At 43.7% G+C, this 6,326-nt stretch overlaps 1 non-coding gene across 1 annotated transcript; it reads left to right on the top strand.

Annotated features, from left to right (window-relative positions):
• Window positions 1–2,385: 2,385 nt before the first annotated feature.
• On the top strand, window positions 2,386–2,500 carry trnal-caa (transfer RNA leucine (anticodon CAA)). The gene is made up of 2 exons: window positions 2,386–2,423; window positions 2,455–2,500. It is a non-coding gene; the product is annotated as a tRNA-Leu (tRNA).
• Window positions 2,501–6,326: the final 3,826 nt, after the last annotated feature.

A 6,326-nucleotide genomic window follows, 5' to 3' on the forward strand; every position in this document is an offset into this window, starting at 1 on the left:
CCATATAATCCCAGTTCCTGGGCCCAGAACCAGGGAAACTCAGTGAACCAGCCACGAAGATATAACCGGAAATGGGGATGGCAATGAGCGTGCAGACGTACGCTGTGATAATAGAGAACAGGATAGTCTGTGCAATATGAGCCAAGACAATGTGACAAAATCGAGATAGAGCCACGGAGATGATGTGCAGAAGGATGAGAGATACAGTGGTGAATCAGACAGTGACCAGGGGGATACAGATAGAAGTGATGCAATTGGTGAGTGCGCGGTCCTTCTATGGCCATAGAGGCGCGTGAAATGCCGAGTCTGTGGGCTCCACCCTCACCCGGAGCAGCTTCTATTGACATGGAGCAGGGATTATTGGGATCTCAAGCTGTATGAAAAGATGCACAGCAATTTTAATCTGAGGCAAAATAGTTTTTGGAAGCTCAGTTATTTGTGGATTGAGTGAGGATCTGTCCATGAAAATGTCACAATTATAATGAAAAATGCTGCAAATATTCAACTCGTCGAGAGAGAAATCTGTGCTGGGAGAAATAGAGGTAACGTTTTTGCTCTCTTACTCTTGTCATACGGCTGACCCTGCACTGGGTTGAACTGTGGGAAGGGCTTTTTTTGGTTCATTTCATATTATTCAATTTCATGCAAACATGCACAGGTCACTGAAGTCATCTAAACTTGTGAAAAATATCGGTAATATATGATGTTGTGATTCGGCTCGAGTTTACCTCAGGTTATGGAGGAAAAGCAGGAAAGCGGAGTTGACATTTATCAGATCAGCAGCGATCTCATTGAATGGCTGAACAGACTCGATCAGGTGAATTGTAGCTTCCTGACGACAAATGGCAGTGAAACTCACTGCGTCACAAAGGGGAGACAATTGAATTGAAGTAGCGACTGTGATTATCTTTGCTGGTTGTGTACCTTGTGAATGTTCCCCTCACTGCTGATATCCCTGCTAACAACACAACACAAAGGTGAGTAGACTGACTGAGCAGTGACAGCTAAGGCACCTTTCCCCTCTTTAAGCGGCTGGAATATGGACCCTGATGTTCTCGGGGTCAGGAACTGTCATTGAAAGGATTGCAGACAGAGCTGCACTGCCTTTGCATTGTCACCATCAGGGAAAATAAAACTGGATTCCCTGACCGGGAATCGAACCCGGGCTGTGGCAGTGAAAGTGCCGATCCTAACCACTAGACCACCATGGATAGCGAGAGACCTGTGTGCATCGTAATCGCAAAACTCCTGGCTTTTTTTTTCTTTCTACAACAGTTGTTTATCCTGCAAAATGACTGAATCATCACGTTTTTATGACACAGAAAGAGGCTCAACATCCCAGTTTCCAGCCTTTGCCCATAGCTTTGTGTGTTACGAGACGATGGACCGGCCGTTTGAGATGTTCACGTTCCCTTGGGGAAGTGGACCACATTTTCACCTTCAGAAGGTAACACATGACATATTTCCCAAAAGGTGACAAAGGCCTCAGCAGAGACCAACCCCCAGAAAGTAGGATTTCATCCATTTGGGTTATATTGTCCCATTTCACACTTCAAAACCAGAATCTGACTACAGCAAAGAAATAAAGCATTCGGCCGCTCCCCTCTCCGTGTTGCTCCCCCATTGTTTCCTTGTCAACCTACAGTTTATAATACCTCACCTCACCTCACTGCTGGCCTGTGGGGGAAATGACATTGGCATAATTTCAGACGATGTGAAAGTGCTCCTTTTGATATTGGATGCCGCAGTTGTACAAACATTCTCATCTCCTCCAGTTAGAAGTAAACTCATGACCGGTGCTTTACAAGGCCATTGCTTTCAACACTGCGCTATAGAGTGAAGACTGTGCCCTGTAAGGTAGGGTTTCATTCATTAGAAACTGCAATGTAATAGATGGCAGGGTAGTCTGTGCAGTATAAACCAAGACAATGCGACAACACTGTGATGGAGCCAAGGGGATCATGTGCAGAAGGATGAGAGACACAATGCTGAATCAGGCAGTGACCAGGGTGAGAGAGATATAAGTCTTCCCTCGCAGTCTGCTGATTAGGGTTCAGTGCCTTCACTGCCGTGGCGTGTTCATGGTTAAAATTTGCAATCATCACTGCGAAATATTGACTGACCTTTAGAAGTAGAATTACGCCATAGACCAGGCGGTGTCACTTCAATCTACATCCCAGTTCTACATCAGCAATGTCAGCTACAATTGCCTGACATGCAATTTGTTTCAGACAAGAACAAGGTGGAGGTTGGGAAAAGTGAAGGGCAACGGTGGTTTGTGAGAGGTGACTGTGGGCCTAATGGAGCCAGACTCAGTGTGGGTGCTGAAGACTGGCTTTTCCTGTTTACCCTGGTATACAGATCACTCTGGAGCAGCCAAGGTGTGTCAGGATGGCCGAGTGGTCTAAGGCGCCAGACTCAAGGAATAGACTCTTTCCCCTGCAAAGCTGGCTGTTCTGGTCTCCACCTGGAGGCGTGGGTTCTAATCCCACTTCTGACAATGACTGCTTCTTTGTTTGTTGTCCTTTGCAAATATCACTGAGGTTCGGTATCCCGATGGGATCTACCTGTTTTTAAGCAAAATTTGCTCCCGTCAGTTTTGCAGCTTTATATTAACATGATGCAGTTTTGGAGGAGAAGGAGACAGCTCAGCCCATCAAGTCTGCTCTGCTATTAAATGAGCAGATAATCCTGACCTGATAATCCTGAACTGCACTTTCTTGGATTTCTCAGTAACCTCTGATACCCTTGCTGCTGAAAATCAATCGAACTCAGCCTTAAATGCACTTTGTGGCCCAGCTCTGACAATCCTCTTCTGTAAAAGAATCCACTAATTCACAACCATCTGAGAGAATAAACTTCACCTTGACTCTGCCTTAAATGTGCGACCTCCATTCTGATATTAAACACTCCCTTCCCAGATGGTCCCAGGAGGGAACGAACCTTTCTTCATCCAATCCGTTACATCGCCAATAACACCTGTATGTTTCGATAAAGATCATTTTTGTAGTACTGTTTCTGAGTTAATGAAAGTGATGTATTTCAATGTTTCTACCCATTTAATTCACCTCTGATGTGAAACTCTCACTGATTGTGATAGAGATTCTCATTATCACTAAAGAGGCAGTGCTGGGCAAGGTAACGGGGCTAACAGTAGACATGGGGGTCTCTTAGCCCTGATTAACTGCATCCCAGGATACTAAAAGGGGCGATGGGAGACATAGCAAATGCACTAGTAATTATTTACCAAAATTCACTGGACTCTGGGGTGGATCCCGCAGATTGATAACAGCCAATGTGACGTCACTGTTTAAAAAAGGAAATAGGCAAAAAGCCGGTAACTTTGGTCCAACTAGCTTAACTTCAGCACTGAGGAAAATTATTGAATCTATGTTCAAGGAAGAGATAGCAAGACATCTGGATATAAATTGTCCCACTGGTGTTCACGAGTTCATGAAGGGTATGTCTTGCTGAATTAATTTGGTGAATTTCTTTGAGGACATTACCTGCACTGTGGACAATGGGGTACCTGTGGATGTGGTGTATCTTGATTTCCAGAAGACAAGTGACAAGGTGCCACATCAAAGGCTACTACATCAGATAAAGTTGCACCATATTACAGGTCATGTATTGGCTTGGATAGAGGATTGGTTGACCAGTAGAAAACAAAGAATAGGGGTAAATGGGTGTTTTTCTCATTGGTGTTCAGTGGCTAGTGGTGTGCCTCAGGGATCAGTGCTGGGACCACAATTGTTTACAATTTACACAGATGATTTGGAATTGTGGACTAAGTGTGGTGTGTCAAAATTTGCAGCTGACACTAAGACAAGTATAGGGCAAAGTGTGCAGAAGACACGAAACATCTGCAGAGGGATATAGATAGTCTAAGTGAGGGAGCAAAGGCCTGGCAGATGGAGTACAATGTTGATAAGTGTGACGTCATCTATTTTGGTAGGAATAACGCAAAATGGACTATGTTTTAAATGATAAAAAATGCAGCACGCTGCTGTGCAGAGGGACTTTGGTGCCCTTGGGCATGAATCGCTGAAAGTAGGATTGCAGGTGCAGCAGGTAATTAAAAAGGCAAAGGGAATTTTGGTGAAAGGGAGAAACTGATCTGCAGCCAAAATGGTACAAAATAAAATGTCAGAAGCAGTGTCGGTGAGAAAAGATACAAGAGCCTGAAGTGCCCTTACTGGTGGTGCAGCGGTTAGGATTATGTGCTTTCACTGCCGCAGGCTGGGTTCCGATTTCGGTCAGGGAATGGGAGTTCTATTCTGCTCGTTTATTGTGATGACTGATTTTCAGGAGCAGGAAAGAAGCTCTGGAGCTGGTAGATGGGCTGGTTTGTCCCAGAAATTATTCAAGTTAACAGAGTTCAAAGAACTGCAGGTGCTATAAGTCTGAAAGAGAGACAGGAATTGACAGAGAAACTCAGCTGGCCTGGCAGCATCTGTGGAGCAGAAGAGAGGTAACCTTTCAGGTCCACAGATCGTTAATTGGAACTAGACTAGTTATGCATTTCAATCATGTCATCTTGGACAAAGTTATCAGGTTTATCTGTCAAATCGGGACATTTATCACAATTTCTCTCTCTGAGTGGCTGACAATTGTTAATTGTTACAGTTCACAAAACAGCAACAAACAAAACAGCCAGTTGGGTTAGGCTCAGGTAACTGGAGTGGGAGCAGAGGAATAATAATGCATTGAGTTTAAATACAAGAAGCTAGCCATTTCAGCTTTAGGGAACCAAGCAACTGGCACTATTTACAAGAGGTTTGGACAAGATACCGGCAATGTAAGCCATAGGCACCTGTGGGACTCAAACCACAGCTATGCTGATTGTTAGAAAGGCACATTAACCAACTAAGCCACAGCACCACACAAGCTGCTTCAGCACCACACAAGCTGCTTCAGCTCCAATCCATATGTTCATGAACTTAAACACCCAAACACAGAAACTTTTTTTTTCTATCTCAATGTTAATCAGTGAGAATTTAAGTCAAACACCGTTTATTTTAAAGACAGACAGTTCACAGCTGAACATTTCCAGTAAACATGCACAGAAAGATACAATCTCCTCTTACACTGCCTTAAAACCGATATTTTCACAATTTAAACTGGCGGGATAAAGCGGATGTGTTCATCCTCTCTGTACCCATTAACCACGTTAATACACACAGACAAAACCTCGCAAACTGCATTCAATCCTCTTCTCCCTGCTCAAGGAAAGATGAAAGTGCTCACAGAGAAGTTGCCAGGGTTGGAGCAGATGATCCAGAAGGAGAGGCTGAGTAAAATCAGGCTCTTTACACTGGAGTGTTGGAGGCTGAGGGGTGACCTTATCGAAGTTAATAAAATCATGAGGGGCATTGATCAGGTCTTTTTCCCAGGGTCGGGGAGTCCAAACTTGAGGTTATAGGTTTAAGGTTTGAGGGTAAATATTTTAAAGGGACACAGGGTGTAATGTTTTGGCACGTAGGATGGTGTGTGTATGGAATGAACTCACACAGGAAATGGTGTAGGCTGGTATAAATGCAACATATAAAAGGCATCGGCATGGATACATGTAAAGGAAGGGTTTAGTGGAGTATGGGCCACATGTTGGCAAACAGGACGAAATAAATTTTGGATTTCTGGTTGGCATGGACAAGAATGACCAAAGACTCTCTTTCTGTGCTGAATATCTCTCGGACTCGATAATTGCTTGAAGTTTAGAAATGGTTCACTCAAACATCCTACCTGCTACACACCAGTGAGATCACACTTAGCAGATGTTGATAAATGCTCCAAGTGTTGGAAGACATCTAGCCAGTCTTTCCATCAGGTCTTGCACCCGCGAATTCACACGGGAGAGAAACCATGCATTTGTTCTGAGAGTGGGAAAGTATTGGATCAGTCATCCCACTTACTGAGACACCTTGGTAGCCACACAGATGATAAATGTTTTAGTGGCCTTGACTGTAGTTGTTCATTTTTATCAAATATTGTGTACACATTCTTTGGTGACTGGAGAACTAATAACAAGACACTTACAGACACCGAGCAGAGTAAGGAACTACACACCCATAATGTTGAACTCTGTAAATAATCTGTGCCAAGAAAAGAATGGCTTCCGATTTTTGCTTCACTGTAAAGCCCCCTTTTTATGAAGGTGATAAATTTCAGAGAAAAATGTTTCCATAACTGTTCAAAGAGGCAAAAGATGCATTTGGGGTAGGATGTGGGATGTGGCTAATTTAGTTCTGGTAATGTGCAATGTGGCAGGTTTAATGAATTACATCAATTTAAAAGATCTCTGAGAGCACAGTGCCCATCAAATAGTG

Source organism: Stegostoma tigrinum, unplaced genomic scaffold (genome assembly GCF_030684315.1).
Source record: "Stegostoma tigrinum isolate sSteTig4 unplaced genomic scaffold, sSteTig4.hap1 scaffold_126, whole genome shotgun sequence".
NCBI lineage: Eukaryota > Metazoa > Chordata > Chondrichthyes > Orectolobiformes > Stegostomatidae > Stegostoma > Stegostoma tigrinum.